General features: G+C 42.5%; 1 protein-coding gene across 1 annotated transcript in view; it reads right to left on the reverse strand.

The window, feature by feature from the left end:
* The window catches only part of Csgalnact2 (chondroitin sulfate N-acetylgalactosaminyltransferase 2), a 34361-nt gene extending 26106 nt beyond the window's left edge, over window positions 1-8255 (reverse strand). The window contains exon 1 of the mRNA XM_021164143.2: window positions 8158-8255. The gene's annotated coding sequence lies outside the window, so the exon portion shown is untranslated. The remainder of the gene's footprint in view (window positions 1-8157) is intronic.
* Between the last annotated feature and the right edge of the window lie 8226 nt (window positions 8256-16481).

Raw genomic sequence — 16481 nt, forward strand, 5'->3', positions numbered from 1 at the left:
AAAAAAAAAACTAACTAAATAAAGGCCAACCTCAGCTACGTAGGAATTATAAAGCCAGTGTCAGGTACCTGAGACCTGTCTCCCACCCCCCCACCCCCCAAAGAAAGAAACAAGATAAAACAAAAATTACCGGCCATATTGAAAAATATCAAAATATCATTAATTAAAGCTGATTTAGTGCTGCTGACACAGATGAAAATTCCAAAGTCTGAGATAAAGAAAAGCATATTAGCAGTGACTTTTCTGACCATGTGACAAAATTTTGTAGAGAAACAAGTTCTGGGAGGAAAGTCTTAATTTGGCTCCCAGTTCAGAGAGATTTCAGCCCATATGGTGGAGGGAGGTATGTCACTGTTGATGGTTGTGGAATCCTAAGGCCCCAGCTGTCCACACAGCTTGGGGAAGGAAGCCAGGAAAGGTAGACTGGAACAAGGTGTGGGAATCTTTCAAAGGCCTCCCACACCAATCTACTTCTACCAATAAGGCCCGACCTAAAAGCACCACAAAAGTAACACCCACTGGGGACTAAGCTCAATCCATGAGCCTGTCTAGGGGATGGGGATGGGAGTGAGAGATTTTATACTCAAATCATAACAAAGTAGCTTAGATGATTTAGAAGAAATTTTTTAGTTAATTAGAGACAAAGCAATAGAAACAGGAGAGAAAAAAGAAATATAAACAGAATCAGTAGCTAGAAATTTTGTGATTAGAATCCACAAAAAGTGGAGGAATTAAAAGACATATAAAAAAATAAGGCTGAAAACAACAACAACAACAACAACAACAACAAAAATAAGGCTGAAAAATCTCCTGATTTTATGAAAACTACAAAAAGATCTAAGCAGCTCCATCAATCCCAAATATAAGAGCAATAAAGAAACCATGGGGTCTCATGAAAAAACAGTTCAAACTATTTTTAGACAACCTTAACAGTGGCTATGCAAAAAAAAAAAAAAAAAAAAAAAAAAAAAAAAAAAGCACCACACGTAAGGAACAAGGACAACAGTAATGCAGTCCTGTGGGGGCTGGAGAGATGGCTCAGTGGCTAAGAACACTGCTCACTGCACCTGAAGGGAAGCTTACAAGCATCTGGAACTCCATCCTAGGGAGGTGACTTGGCAGTTAAGAGCACTTTGCTGCTCTTACAGGGAACCTAGGTTCAGTGTCCAGCACCTACATTGTGGCTTGCAACCACAGTAATTCCAGTTCCAGGAGATCCGTGACTTCTTCTGACCTCTAAGGGCACCAGGCACATACATGGCACACATATCTACAATACAGGCAAAACAATCATACATATAAAATAAAACAAGTAAGTCTAAAACATTTAAATACTAAAAAAGGCCAAACTAGAATTCTATGCCCAGCAAAATAACCTTTGTGAGTGCTCGCTACAGTTCTACACTCTACCAGCTGAGTTAGTATAGGATTCATCATCTTTTAAAAAGAAATATTTTTATTCAGACATAAAAATAAGCTCAAAGAACTCATCACCATTACATATGTGCTATAAGTCTTTCGACAGAAGAAAAACAGATCTAGAGAAAGCAATGTAAAGCACTAGCAATGTAACACTACACTGGTAACAATGTAACTCTACACTGGTAACAATGTAACTCTACACNCTCTACACTGGTAACAATGTAACTCTACACTGGTAACAATGTAACTCTACACTTGTAACTGGTTTCTTACCTTAAGTTTTTTTAAAAACTAAAACCTCATTTTAAGTCTTCCTCCTCCTTCTCCTCCTTCTTTTGAGTCAAGGTCTCTCTCTACATAGCCCAACTCACTATGTTGGCCTCAAACTCAGAGATTCCCCTTCTGGGATTAAAGGCATGCTGCCAAGTTTGGCTGGTTTGTTTTGGTTTGGTTGGTTGATTTGGTTTGGGTTTTGAAGCAGGGTCTCATTCTGTAGCTCAGAATGGCTTCAAATGTATGACTATCCTCCTGCCTCAGCCTCCCAAGTGCTGGGATTATATATGTGGGCTACCATAGCTATTTTTAAGTTATTATTATTATTTTTTACACAGCAAAACAAAGCCACAGAATTATCTGAAAGGCATGACTACTATCAGAATAATATTAGAAAGTATAAGTATCTGGGAAGAAGGAGATTAGAACCATTTACTTTTTAAGAACTTACAAAATTAAAGTATTTAAAAACAAAGGGATTGCGCATCAGAAAGCAGCACTTAATCCATAACTACTTGAGCCAAGTACTGTGCGCCAAGTACTGTGTGCCAAGTACTGTGCTGAGTATCAAGAATAACAGCAACAGGAGTTTCTGATAAGATGTTTCTGGAGAACACTATACTCACAGTTCTTGAATGTTGGCCAAACAATGGCACAAAATGGGCCAGCCTGTGGTAGAAAAATGAGTTTGAGAATCAAGTCAGCTACATAACAGTTATGTAATCTTGGGCATAATGTTTAGCCTCTCTGGACTTCTTTTATAAAATAAGGCAGTTTGCTTAGATAGTCAATTTTTAAATTTTTATTACTTTTAATTGTGTGTGCGCACAAGCGCGTGCATGTGCATGCCTGTGTGTTTGTGTGTGTGTTAGTGTAGGTATCCTAAGGTAATAGGTATCAGACTCCCTAGAACTAGGATTCCAAGCAGATAGAACTGCCCAGTGTGGTGCTGAAACCAAAGTCAAGTCCCCTGCTAGAGCGGGATGCAGTTTTAATAGCTTCTGGATGCCGATTTTCTTCCAAGACATTATGATTCCTTTAATTAAGGGCAAATTAGATACATATGTGTGCATGCACATGCACTCCTTTTTGTGGAACAGATTTAATAAAAAAATGCATATACTCTTTCAGTAATCTATAATTCCACTTTTAGGATTTTTTTACCATACAATTCTCAATATTAGCATATAATGCCAAATGCACAAGATATGTTTATGTAATAGGAGAATAAAAATAAAAAGCAACTTAGGGCTGGAGTGATGACCCAGTGATTAAGAGTACTTGCTGTTCTTCCAGAGAACTTGGGTTCAACACCTAGCACCCATATAGCAGCTCCCAACTTGTGGGAAGCCACATGTGCCGTTGCAGGGTGGTGCTGGCTTCTGCTGGCCACCACGCATACATAGGCAGTAAAGTTTTTTTGCCAAGATGAGGTTTTGAGAATTAACCAAAATTAACCAATCAGATGAGTGAGAAGTTAACCAATCAGATGAGAGAGAAGTTAACCAATCAGATGTAGGCATGCAAATGAGGTGGTAAGCATCAACCAAGCACAACCAATCCGGGTGTGAGACACGCCTCTCCTAGGCCTATATAAGCAGCACCAGTTCTGGGCTTGGGGTCTATTCGCCTCTACAATCAAGCTCTCCCAATAAANGTGTGCAGAAGGATCCTGTTGCAGCTGTAGTTCTTGCTGGTCAAGTCAGACGCGCACAAGACCAACAGTCTGTAACTCCAGTTCCAGGGGAGCTGATGGTCTTTTCTGGCCTCCATGGTGCACTGGCATACATTCAGGCAAAATATACTCTTAAAATAATTTTAAAAATGAAATAGAAGCAATTTATTGAAAAACAAAGGATAGGGAGGATGGAACAAACTACAGACATTTCTACAGGAGACGATTTAAGTGAAACACAGATGATACCTATAAAAGGGCATTCATATGTTACCAATTACTTTTCTCAGTTCTTGTCTATATAAGTGGCTTCAGAGCTGGACAGCCAAAACCCCAATATCTACTCTACATGGCAACTTCCTCCATCTCTGTGAGCTTTAGTTTCCTCATCTAAGTGGGGATGGCTATAGAACTTTCCTTGGAGGACTCCACAACAGCCAAGGAACCCTGCCAAGCTTTAGTGTTCAGTATACCTCAGGCATTGTTTTCTGATTTTTTTTTTCCTATCAAGTTTTTCCACATGACTTTTCAGTTTTAGCCTCTCTACTGGACGTAATCCTAATACAAAATTCACACCTTCTTTCTCAAGCAGATTAGCAGTTTCATTACTCATTTTACAATCCTTTGAAATGTCAGCTTCCTCATACACCAAATGCCTTTATGTAGAGAGGTCTTTATCTGGCCTCTAAACCAGAGGTAAGCCAACATTTTAGGTCAAAGAGTATCACAGGCAGTCAACTCTGCCTTTGTAGCACAAAAATAGCCACAGACTATACAGAAATTACACAGAGTTGAGTTTTAACACTAAAATCTGAACTTTATATAATCTTCACATCATAGTGTATTACCTTCCCACAGTATTAGAAATATAACCTCCCACTTGGGCCACAGGTCACTGTAGTCTAGGTAGCCAGACTACTAAGCTCTCCTGAGACTCAGTCTCTCTCTATGTTGCTCCAACTGAACTCCTGAACTCAAANGGATGTCCTGCCTCAGCCTCCTGGAAAGCTGGGCTACAGTTGTACATTTCCACCCCAGCTCTACAAGAGAAAGGGTTGTNACTCTAAACTATCATAAAGTAAGTGCATAGGATAAAAAAAGACTAAATGTGAATTAAGGGTATACAGTGAAAGTCTCTCTCCTATCTCACCTCCCCTCCAATTTTGTGTATCATTCCAAAATCTTTTGCCACAATTAAACATCTTAGCAAGATTGGTTTTCATATACCCAACTCTGAACACAGTATTTCACTAACAGACAAATCCTTGAAACGGAACTGCTGCCTAAATTCCCTTCAATGTANTTAGTTTATGCAACTTGTCCCTTGCCCAGGATAAGCTTCCAATACACCTTTACCTACTTTCTACTTTCCAACTGCTCTTAGATCTGGAACGTCCCTCCAAATGTGTGAAGCNTTGGCTTCAAGTCTATGGTGCTATTGGGAAGAACAAAACCATTAGCACTACTNAGGGAACAGCAGAAGGAAGCTAGGTGACTGGGAGTGTGCTCTTGGGGTGGGGGATACTGGAGTTTGGTCCTTCTTCACTCTCTTTGTTTTTTGGACCCAAAGCAAGCCATATATTCCTGCCGCCACATTGACTATATTGCCACAGACCCAAAGCAACATGGCCAAGTGACCACAAACTGAAACTTCAACAACAACAACAAACCTTTCCCTTCTATTTTAGGTCTTTTGTTCCAATACTAGAAAGCTGACTGACACATTAAAGTTTATTAAAGTCTTAAAAATTCATGCTGGGTATGGTGGCACACACCTTTAATCTTAACACTCAAGGAAGGTAGAGGCAGGTAGATCTCTTGAGTTTAAGGCCAGTCTAGTCTCAACGGTTACAATTTGTCTACAACTTGGAACTAAAAANTAAGGTTTACTGCTTTGAACTCCATATTTTTTCTAAATTTTTCATTTTGATACAGTATATTCTATATTCCGTATACTCTACTGGATATGGGTCAAATGATTTGAGTTAGAAATAAGGTTACAAATTCAAAATAGTCCCATGGGCATTTCTTGTTGTTTGGTTTATTTTCTGGGACAGAATCTCCTAATGAATCCATGGTTGGCCTAGAATCACAATTGTCAATTCAGTCATCAACAGAGTGCTGGGATTGCACACACGAATGACCATAGCCTGCTCCCACNGACACTTTAGAACACTACACTGCTGTCATACAATGTCTAAAAAACTGATTTCTATTCCTTTATGAATAAACAAAACATTATCTTTGGAAGCTTATAAAATTATATAAATTTTCTCCATAGTGTAAAATGTTTATTAGGATGTATCTAAGGATGTATCTTCAACAATATTAAGAGTTTTGGTGTATCAATTCACTCATAAACTTCTACACTTCTGATTTTAGAAATATCATTATTTCCTTGATACATATTAGGCATCTTCTGTGTGTTGGTAGGAGAGTGGAATCCAGGAGCTGCTAGCACAGGTACCTTTCCACATGCTCTCTAAAAGGTCATACTTTCAGATCATCTCTGCTCACAGAGGAGGAAACCAGAAATTGGAAAGGGAAAAGTTGACCTATGCTTGCCAGGATCCTGTCCTGTCCCCTGATGTCTGTCTCTGTCTCTTTCTCTGTATGTGTGTATGTGTTTATTGGCTGTTCCAGACCTGTGTCTTAGGTATTCTTTGTTACTTTCTGTGTTTCAATATTCCAAAACTGAGTGATTTTGTGTGTGTGTGTGTGTGTGTGTGTGTTCGTTCAGTGGGCAAAGCACCTTTCCAAACTTGAGGGTACTAATGTTTAAAACTCAACGTCTTGTATTTGTGCAAATGACATGCTGGCTTCCTACAGATATTCAGTGATTATTGTTCTGTCATTTGAATAACAATACTAATATAAAAACCCCACATCTGAAGCTAACCTGATAATTCAACTTTACACTTACACCCAGTACTTGTGGAGTGACAGTGACTATGTCTTGAGATCTCGATTTTTCTAACCCTTTTTTAGTGCTGTCCTTTGGTGCTTCATTTCCCCTACCAGCTACCACACTTCCCCTTAACAACCACTAACTTGAGCAACACGGTTACCTAACTGTTATCAAACTGAACAGTCATATCATGGCCTGCTCTAACTGACTTGTGGGTAAAAGACTGTTAAATGTAATGAGTCTTCGAGAAGATTGTCACTTGTGCCAATACAAAGTGGAAATAGTAGCTTAATGACTATATATGTGTTTGAGACAGGGTCTCAGGGTATATATTCTTGGCTGGCCTGGAACTCACAGAGATACACTGTCCTCTGCCTCCTGAGTGCTGGGATGAAAGGTGTGCACCACCATGCCTTAACTCATATTTTTAAAACCAACCTTCACTACTGTATTAGTTAAGATAGAAAAGAAAGAGTCCACGTTAGTTAGGATGTAATTTTTTCCCCTATTGTAGGTCTCAGTCATTTTACATCTGACAGAAATGTATTCACATACTAAGACATTCACAAGAATGTTANAACACTCCTAAAACCTAAAACAAATAATACACAAATCTGGAAGCACACGTTCATGAACAGAAGAACAATCACATCACAGAATGGCACATTACACCATAAGAAAGAATTATCAACACCATACCATGATATGAATGATATCATATCAAAAAACACGAACGGTGACTTCCACAGCAATATTCTGAGAATACTATATATTAACTCCATTAACATGAAGCTTAAAATAGTCCAAACTAATGGCTGATGAAAGAAGTCAGAACTCTTAATGGGGAAGCAGGGGTAACCTATTTGGAAGAAGCAGAGCACTATGGGAATGTTGTACAATTAAAATCTGATGTGTGTAGCAGCTGACAAGGTAAGAAGCATGTAAGGATTCACTGACAGTTCATTTTCATGCATTTGTTGACGTTTTTTTATATTTTATACCTCTACAAATGGAGTGTAGATGGATAAACGGTAATTTCTTAATTATCTGAAACTAAAGCTGGTTGTTTAATATCAACACTTCTAAGCCTCATATACTGAAAACCCAACACCCTTTTTATATTCTTTTAGTCACATAATTTAAAAAAGATAGTAGCAAATATTCCCGAATATTATGCCATAAAACACTTTTTTATTACTTCGGAAATCAAAGGTGCTTTTTAAATACACCTTTAAGAGATGGCATTAATCCCCAAGGAATTAAAGGCCCAGGGGCCTTCAGTGGCATGAACTGTCAGGACACTGCATGTACATTTCAAAAGCAAGCTGAAGTACACCTTCCGATTTAACGAGGACTTGAGAAGAAAAGCGTTAGATTTGTAACCAAACTGTCATGCCGCCAATGTCATCATCCCAAACACAAGTACCGCTGTGGTATTTGACCCACGCTGTGGTATTTGACAAATTACCCAGCCAGTTGCTCAGAAATGCAGGAATTTTCTGAACTATCTGGTCCTTCTGACAGTTCTCCGTTTTTTGTTTTTTTTTTTTCCAGGTTCCGGCGATCACCAATTCCTACTCCAAGAGCATCTTTTAAAGGGGAGCGTTTTGTCAGAGGCACGAGGGCTGCTGCCAGTGGGCGCGTTCAACCCCACAGTAAAAAGTTTAGCCACTCAGCAGAGATGATGACGAGGAGGTTTTAAAAAAAAAAAACAAAAAACTGACACGCAAACCAGCGGTCCTGGCAGCAGCGGTCTCCAAAACGGGACCAGCCTCGGGAGGGCGCGTCAAGGAAGCGCCGCGCCCAGCGGCGTCCCGGAGGGCTCGTCCGAGGGGACCGGCCGCTGCCCAGAGGCGCAGCAGGACACGGCGGTACTCACCGCGCCCGCCGCTCAGCGTCGCCGCCTCTGGGGACCTGCACACCTGGCCAGCGCCCTGCGCGGGGCCGGCCCGGCGCGCCGCCGCGGAGCACCGCCACTTCCGGCGCGCGCGAGGAAATAAGGGAAATGAGGCTGGGTTGCCGTGGCGCGCCCGCCTCCGNGGTCAGGCCCCGCCCTCCACAGCCAGGCTCCACCCTCCAGGGCCAGGCCCAGCCCACCGCAGCCCGGCTCCGCCCTCCACACTGCCAAGTCCCGCCCTCCAGGGCCAGGCCTTTCTCTTNCCAGCCAGGACACGCCCATTCCTCCCTCTTCTGTCCTGTGCCCTGCACAGAAAGCTCCACAGATGACAGTTGATTCATCTGAAAACAAACAAACAAACNACAACTGAGATGGGTGCTCAAGCCTTGTGGGATAAATAGCCTGGCAACATCATGCCCTAGAGACACTTAACTAGACACGCATGTGGCTAATCGTCACATAAGTGCTAACCTGGCAGAGAGCTGACTAGCGGGGAGGCTGAGGATAGCCAACATGCCTTCTGCTCAGGGAAGATCGGTACTGAACACTGAAGAGGTCCTTACGTGTTTTTACTTAAAATAAATAATTCCATTTGCTGCATGTAAAGTACTGTGTGTGTGTGTGTGTGTGTGTGTGTGTGTGTGTAAAGTCTAGCCTCTTCAGAAAAGCACACACTGGCAAAGTTGGAAAGAGGCTGGATATGCAGTCAGCAAGCCTGTCATAGAAGTAGGTGATCCAGACCCTTAAAGTTTTCAGGATTTCCCTTGTGGCATTAGAGGAGAACATCTGGGCAGAAGATATCTTGACAACTGTCAGCCAATAGAGCCAGCTGTGGTCAGGAACAAAGTGTCTCCCTTGGACAGCTGCTTCTTTAGGACGCACCTTGAAGCCTCCTCAGACATCCATCTTCTCTAGTACAATCACAAACCACAGTCCACGTGGGTTAGCTGCCTGCTGTCTACCAGCCACAGTCCCAAGTATGAGTGCAGGGAGGCAGGAGAATTCTCTCCTAGGAGACTTGGAGCATGAGGACCTTTAGCAAATGGTTAAGTGCCCAGCACTGCTAAATTTCCAAGATAAGACAAAAATTCTCTAATGTATTAATAAAGTAGATATAAATGGCACCTCACTGAAATCTTAGCGAGCCATGATGCCAGACTCCAGCTTTGGCACTGTTAGCCCAAGCCCACATCTACTGTGTGCCTATGTTACACTTGACATTTCATTAACAGTTACTGAGAAGTCCCCAGAAGCCAGGTGTGACATCTGCCTACAGTCCTAGCACTCATGAGGCTGAGACAGAAAAAATGATCGTTTTCAGGCCTTCCTGGATTACTTAGTAAGTTCCAGGGCAGCCTAGGATACACATTGAGCTCTTATCTCAAACAAAAAGAAAGTCCACAGATGTAGGGACCTTTCGAATGTGCCCTCTAGACTCATGTTCAGTCATAGAGATGCTTGGATTTTCCTTAGGGACACTTTAAATAGGATGGGGACTATGGCAGAAAGAAGGAGAGAGACTTCCCCTGCAGTTTCTGGCATCTCAGTACCAAACATGGGCTCTAGCTGAACTTGTGAATGGATGATTCTGGTAAAGTCTCCAAAAAGACAAATAAATGTCCCCACTAACCAAATTCAAACACACCCCACTTTTTAGAACTCTGCAATCCATCTACTTCAGGNATTTCAGTTTTTTCTTTCTTTTCTAGCCTCACAGATGCTGGGCTAGATCACACTTCAGGCAGAGCCTACTTTCTATGTGGTGCATACACTGGGCAGTGGGCATGTCTCCCAGCTCTCCATCTGAACCTTTGAATTCTTCCCAAACCTACAGTTTGGCTCTTCAGTTCCCAGAGAGAAAATGAAAAGGCAGAAAATAGTCTAGGTTGTGCTTGTTGTAATTTGTGACCTTGACACAAACAGATCGTCAGCTGAAGACTTGCAGAAGATTGGCCTGATGAAGTGCTGATGCGGGACTGCCCAGGCTACTGTGGGTGGCACCACCCCTGGACAAGCGGTTTTGGGTTGTATAAGACTGTACACTGAGAAAGCATGGAAACCAAGGAAGTAAGCAGCTTTCTCTGCAGCCCCAGTCTCAGTTCCTGCATCCACNTTCCTAGCTGAGTCACTTCTCTGACTTAGTGATGATGGCCTTTGATGTGGAAGTGAAAGTCAGACAAACGCTGTCCTCTCTGAGTGGATTTTGGTCAGTGTTTTACCACAGCAACAGAAGGGAGCTACTGCAAGGGTGTTATGTAGCAATTTCCTTCAAGATAAAACCTTCCACCTTGGANCCAGGCTCCAAGACACAGGAGGCTTTGCAGGTGAAACATTCCATTCTGCACAGTTAAGCTCAGGAAACAACTAGAAACCATCACAAAGTCCCTGATACTGACCAGACCTACCACCTACCTACCTCTCTTCTGAAGCAAATATAATCAGTAAGGATTGCTAAAAGACACTCTCAGGCCGTCGAAACTGCCTGGAAGAGGTTGTCTGAGCTATCTAGATGTGATCATCTCCAACGTGTGGATCTGCCTTCAAGTTGTACAGTGAGTTCCAGCTCTCATAAGCTGTTACCCATGATGCAGTAGGCTTCTGGTGATGCAGCTATCTCAGAGTCCTTTTTGCTCCTATAAGTAACTCCAATAAAACTCATTGGTTTTCCATGTTGGACTTTGGCAGTATCTTTACTACTCAGATCTGTCGTCAGTTCCCTATCTGGAGTAAGTAGACATTTGTTCAGGTCTCCCCAAGAGGAATGCCACACAACGCCATGATAGGATTGGCTCTTTCCCTTAGGATAATTTCCTCCTAATCACAGTCTCTTCTACTTCTCAGACCACGAACACACACACACACACACACACACACACACACAGACATGCATGCACACATGTGTATAGACATGCACACACAATTACATGCACGTTGTCTTAGTTAGGGCTTTTATTTATGTGGAAGGACACCATGACCACGGCAACTCTTATGAGGAAGCATTTAATTGGGGCTGGCTTACAGTTCAGAGGTTTAGTCCATTGTCATCATGGCGGGAATCATGGTGACATGCAGGCAGACTGATGCAGGAGAGATAGCTGAGAGGTTTACAGCAGGATCAGCAAGCAGCAGGAAGAAAGTGAGACGCTTGGCCTGGCTTGAGCATCTGAGACCTCAAAGCCCACCCCCCAATGACACTCTTCCCTCAACAAAGCCACACCTACTCTAAAAAGGCCATACCTCCACTCCCTACGGTCCATTTTCATTCAATCCATCACATTCCACTCCCTGGCAACTATAGGCTTGTATCTATATCATGATGAAAAATGCATTTAGTCCAACTTCAAAAGTCCCCAGAGTCTATAGCAGTCTTAAATTTGTTTAAAAGTCCCAAGTCTCTTCAGAGACTCATGGCAATCTCTTAACTATTATCCCTACAAAGTAATATTAGAAGAGTAGATCACATACTTCCAACATACAGTAGCACAGGATTTATATTANTATTCCAAAGCAGAGGAAAGGGAACATAGTGAAGAAATACTGGACCAAAGCAGGATCAAAAACCATCAGGGCAAACTCCAAATTCTGCCTCTTCATGTCTGATGTCAAAGCACTCTTTAGATCTCCTTCTCCTTTAGCTTTGTTGACTGCCATACATTTCTTTCTCTTGGGCTGCTTCCACTCCCTGTTAGCAGCAATCCTTGGCAGGTATCCCACAAGTCTGGTATTTGGGATCTCCAAAGTAATCCTGACTTCACCTGCGTAGCTTCACACAATGGCTTCTCTGGGCTTCCATACAGGATGCCCCTGACATATTCCTGGCCTCGGTGGCTTTTCTTAGTTGGGGAGGGAGATTTCATAATCCCTTTCTTGTATCCTTGACTCTAAAGCCAGAACTGTNTAGTTGAAGCTGCCAAGTTCTATTTCTTGCTGGGACAGGAACATGGCCCCCTTATTCAAATACATTTTCACTAGGTTTCTGTTTTATATGGTTTCCTTCACTGCCTACGCCTGGCTGTCCTGGAATTTGCTCTGTACACCAGACTGGCCCTGAACTTAGAGATCTGCTAGAATTAAAGATGTGCACCACCATGCCTGGCCCTAAGCTTTTCTTTAATTCCTTTTTACCTATNTTTAACTCCCTTTTACAGATTGGAAGCTTAGCTGCGTGGGTTCTCACTCTGAGGTCACCACTCCCTTTATTCCACTTGGCGTGAGGCTTTTCTTTAATCTGGTCACACTTCCTGGTGCTCTTTTTCTCCTCCAACTGTACATTTTGTAGTTTTCCTTGCTCAGCTTGCTCCTTTTCATCATAGATTTGCATAAGACTGGTCACTAATAACTACAGGACACAGTCAAGGCTAGGCTGTTTTGAAATCTCCTCTCCAAGTGCAGTTAATTCAAAATTCTTCTATTTAGTCTCAGGCAGAACAACAACAACAACAACAAAACCCAGCCACATTTCTACCCAAATATCAAAAGAACAATCTCTACGCCCCATATTAATAGTCTTCTCCTCTGAAACCTCTTACGTTTGTTAGTCTATGGGCTGGGCAGGTCTACCACTCTCAGTCTTGGGGTTTATAACCTGGAGGTGGCTGTTTGGGCCGGGGTNTGTCTCCCAGTTGCTGTCAGGAGTAGAAGCAAACACAGCACTGCTATCTAGTGTTTGTAAAACTCTGTCCTCACACTTATAAGACCCCTAAGCACTAATCACCCTTCTGGAGGGATGCAGCTGATGTGTCAAGGGGACTGTAAAGCGCTGAAGATCAAGAAGCTTCAAGCATCACAACAGTGAGTGACAGAGAGGCAGCTGCAGAGGGTGAGCCACTCCTTGAGCTCAGGTTCTAGACTACAAGAACCAGGCTTAAATCTCAGTGGGTGGGATCCAGTCCTGATAACCAAAGGTAGGGCGACATTTCCGGCAGCATTTCACTGCCTGACTCTAGACTCCTGCCACTTGCACTTCGGTCTTGTCATTCTACACAGCTGACTCTGCACAGGCTCCTCCTCTCCCTGGGGTGGTAACAAATGAGTTTCTGGCTCCCTGGCTTGTGGTTGTTCCCTATTCTATTTCCCTCACTGGTGCTCTGCAACAGTGAGCTCTCATGCTGAACCACAGCCCTCCATTAGCCACACAATCCCAAGAGACAACAGTCAGAGCACTCAGTAGGTTGTATTGCTAAGCTATGATGTTCAGTTAGCAAGGTGGAGCAAATATATAGCAGCTTCTGGCATTTTCGGCTTCTAGTAAGTTTAGCTGGATGTTGACTCATTTTAAGTGAAGGAGAGTCTGCACTATATTTACAATCGCAGCTGTTGAACCCTCTCTGAAAAGCATTCACTTTACCAAGGACCATTTGGAAAGAAGTAAGCACTCAGCTGAGAGATGCCTTACCGACCAGAGAGAAGAGTATTTCCGAGGCTCAATGAGCAATAGTTTGTGTGGTGGCTTGAATAGATACAACCCCCAAAGACTCATGTGTTCAAATATGCTTAGCCCATAGGGAGTGCACTATTAGGAGGTGTGGCATTGTTGGAGTAGGTGTAGCCTTGCTGGAGGAAGTGTGTCACTGTGGAGGTGGCTTTGAGGTTTAATATGTGCTCAAGCAACTCCCAGTGTAGAAGATTCAGTCTTCAGTTGTTTTCAGATCAAGGTGTAGAACTCTCAGCTCCTCCAGCACCATGTCTGCTTGGACATCTTCCCACCATGAAGAAAACAGACTAAACCTCAGAGAGTGTAAGCCAGGCCNCCGTGAAATGTTTTGCTTTGTAAGAGTTNTCTTGGTCATGGTATCTCTTCACAGCAATCAAACCCTAAGACAGTTTGTAATTGCTAAAACAGAAATCTCCAAATAAAATTCTAACTCAAAAATCACCTCCCTCTGATTTGTCTTCCAGAATCCACGCCCCTCTTGCAAATTGCTTGGATTTGCCCTCTTCCACATCTGTCTATAACTTCCTTCATTGTGTTCAGATACCCGTCTGTAAATGCTATCATCTCTTTAAGGGCTCATACCTCCTATAAGCTGCATATGTACTATAGAATGTAAACTTTGGGCAGGGCCAACAGTGAGAAGACTCCCTGGGCAGAGGCACTTGCCCTAACGGCCAGAGTTTGATTCCTGGGATCTACATGATGGAAGAAAAGAAGAGACTCTTGAAAGTTGTCCTCTGACCTCCAGATCCACTGTGGCATGTGAATGGGTACATGGACACATGGCAAGTAAATGTAATAACAATGTAAAAAGAAATGTTTTTCTAGAAACATTTTTCTAGAAAAACTAGAAACAAACTATAATTAAGGATTTTCCTAGATAATACCAGCAATTAATCATAGAATTACAGTATTTGGTGGAGAGGCATGCGATCCAGGATTACCTGATCTATTTCTACCTCTACAATTCAAAATCTTGAATGGCAAAAGCAGGTGGGCTTAACCAGAAAGGGACCCATAGGATTTCTCTGTGTACTAACACAGTTCATGAAAAGGCTCAAAACATGAGACTGAAGCCTCTTAAAGCTGTATCTAAAATATTTGCAATAAAAGACTGGATTATAATGTTATCATAGAATAAAAAGCTAAGATTAGAGATTGTCTTAGTTACTGTTGTATTGCTGTGGAGAGACACCATGCCCAAGGCACCTTGTAAAGGAATCATTTCACTGGGCACTTGTCTACAGCTTAAGAGGGTTAGCCTATGTTCTTTATGGTGGAGAGTGTGGAGGCCAGCACGCAATCAGACATGGCAATGATGCTGGAGAGTATCTGAGAGCCTATATCTGATTTATATATTGCAGGCAGAGAGAGCACAAGACTGCCTGGCTTGGGCTTTTGAAACCCTAAAGTCTACTCCCAGTGACACACCTCCTCCAACAAAACCACACCTCCTTCAACAAGCCACACCCACTCCAACAGGCCACACCTCCTACTTCTTCCCAGTTACACTAACTGGGGACCCAAGCATTCAAATATATGAGCCTATGGAAGTCATCTTATTCAAAACACCATAGAGATTTTGAGAATGAATTAGAAAATACACTGTCACATTTGGAAATTTAAAAAGCAGCACTTTTAAATAACTTTCTCTGTGGAGTTAAACCTGAAACTAGAGATGTGATTCTGTAATGGGAGTGGAGTGAGGGATAGCCTCTTACCTGAGCTGCAACACCAGGTAAGAATATTGAAAGGAGAAAAACAAGGCATGTATAAAAGTAAACCTGCGTCTTGGCACATCTAACAAGGGAAATTAACTATGGTTCGGGTCATAGGTTTATTTTCTAGGGCTGCTGTCGCTGTCACAAACAAGGTGATTAAAAACACAGCCATTGGATTCTCATGGTTCTCGAGGCTGCAGCTCAATAGCAGGGGTCATAGTCTGACACCACAGCATTGTGGANAAGCCTTTCTGACATTTCCTCTGGTAGTTTCTGACATTCCTTGGTGTCTTAGAGTTTTTGTTGCTGTGAAGAGACACCATGACCATGGCAACTCTTATAAAGGAAAACATTTAATTAAGGCTGGCTTACAGTTCAGANGTCTAATCCATTATCATCATGATAAGACGCATGGCAAAATGCAGGGAGACATGGTGCTGGAGGTGGAGCTGAGAGTTCTTTCGACAGACAGCTCACTGGTGTCTGGTACACATGTGCACTGCTCTTTCTGTTTTAGAATTTGCTTCCTTACTGTACCTCTTGCTTGGGGAAAACACTAAACACAGGTAACAAGCATTTCATTTGACCCACAGATGTTATCAGTCTCCCAGCCTTCACCCCAAAGCGATGAGCCTTTGACCGCAGAACGTACTTTCCTGCTCTGTGACANCAGCCCTGACATCTCCTTAAAATTTTTTTAAGGATTTATTTTTATTTTGAGTATGAGTGTTTTGCCTGCATGTATGTTTGTGTGTGATGTGCATGCCTGGTGTCTGCAGAGGCCAGAAGATGGTACCAGATTCCCTGAGGTTGGAGTTGCAGGTGGTTGCAAGCTACCATTCGGGTTCTGAGAACTGAACGAGGATTCTCTGCAAGAGTTGTTAAGTGTTTTTAACTGCTGAGCCATTACCCCACCCCCCTAACCTCCGTCTTGAAATCTTAATAATGAGAAACTTACTTGTTGGGGTAACATTTTCATGCACTATATGAAGGTGTATCTCTTCCTTCATCACCTACTTAAGGTATTCTCTGTTTGGCTTTAATAAAGAGCTGATGATCTATTGCTAGGCAGGAGAGGAAAGGCTGGGACTTCAGGGTAGAAAGAAGTAAGATATCAGGGGAAGAATTGAGAGGTGGGGGNGNGGGNNNNG

This window comes from Mus caroli, chromosome 6 (assembly GCF_900094665.2).
Source record: "Mus caroli chromosome 6, CAROLI_EIJ_v1.1, whole genome shotgun sequence".
Lineage (NCBI taxonomy): Eukaryota > Metazoa > Chordata > Mammalia > Rodentia > Muridae > Mus > Mus caroli.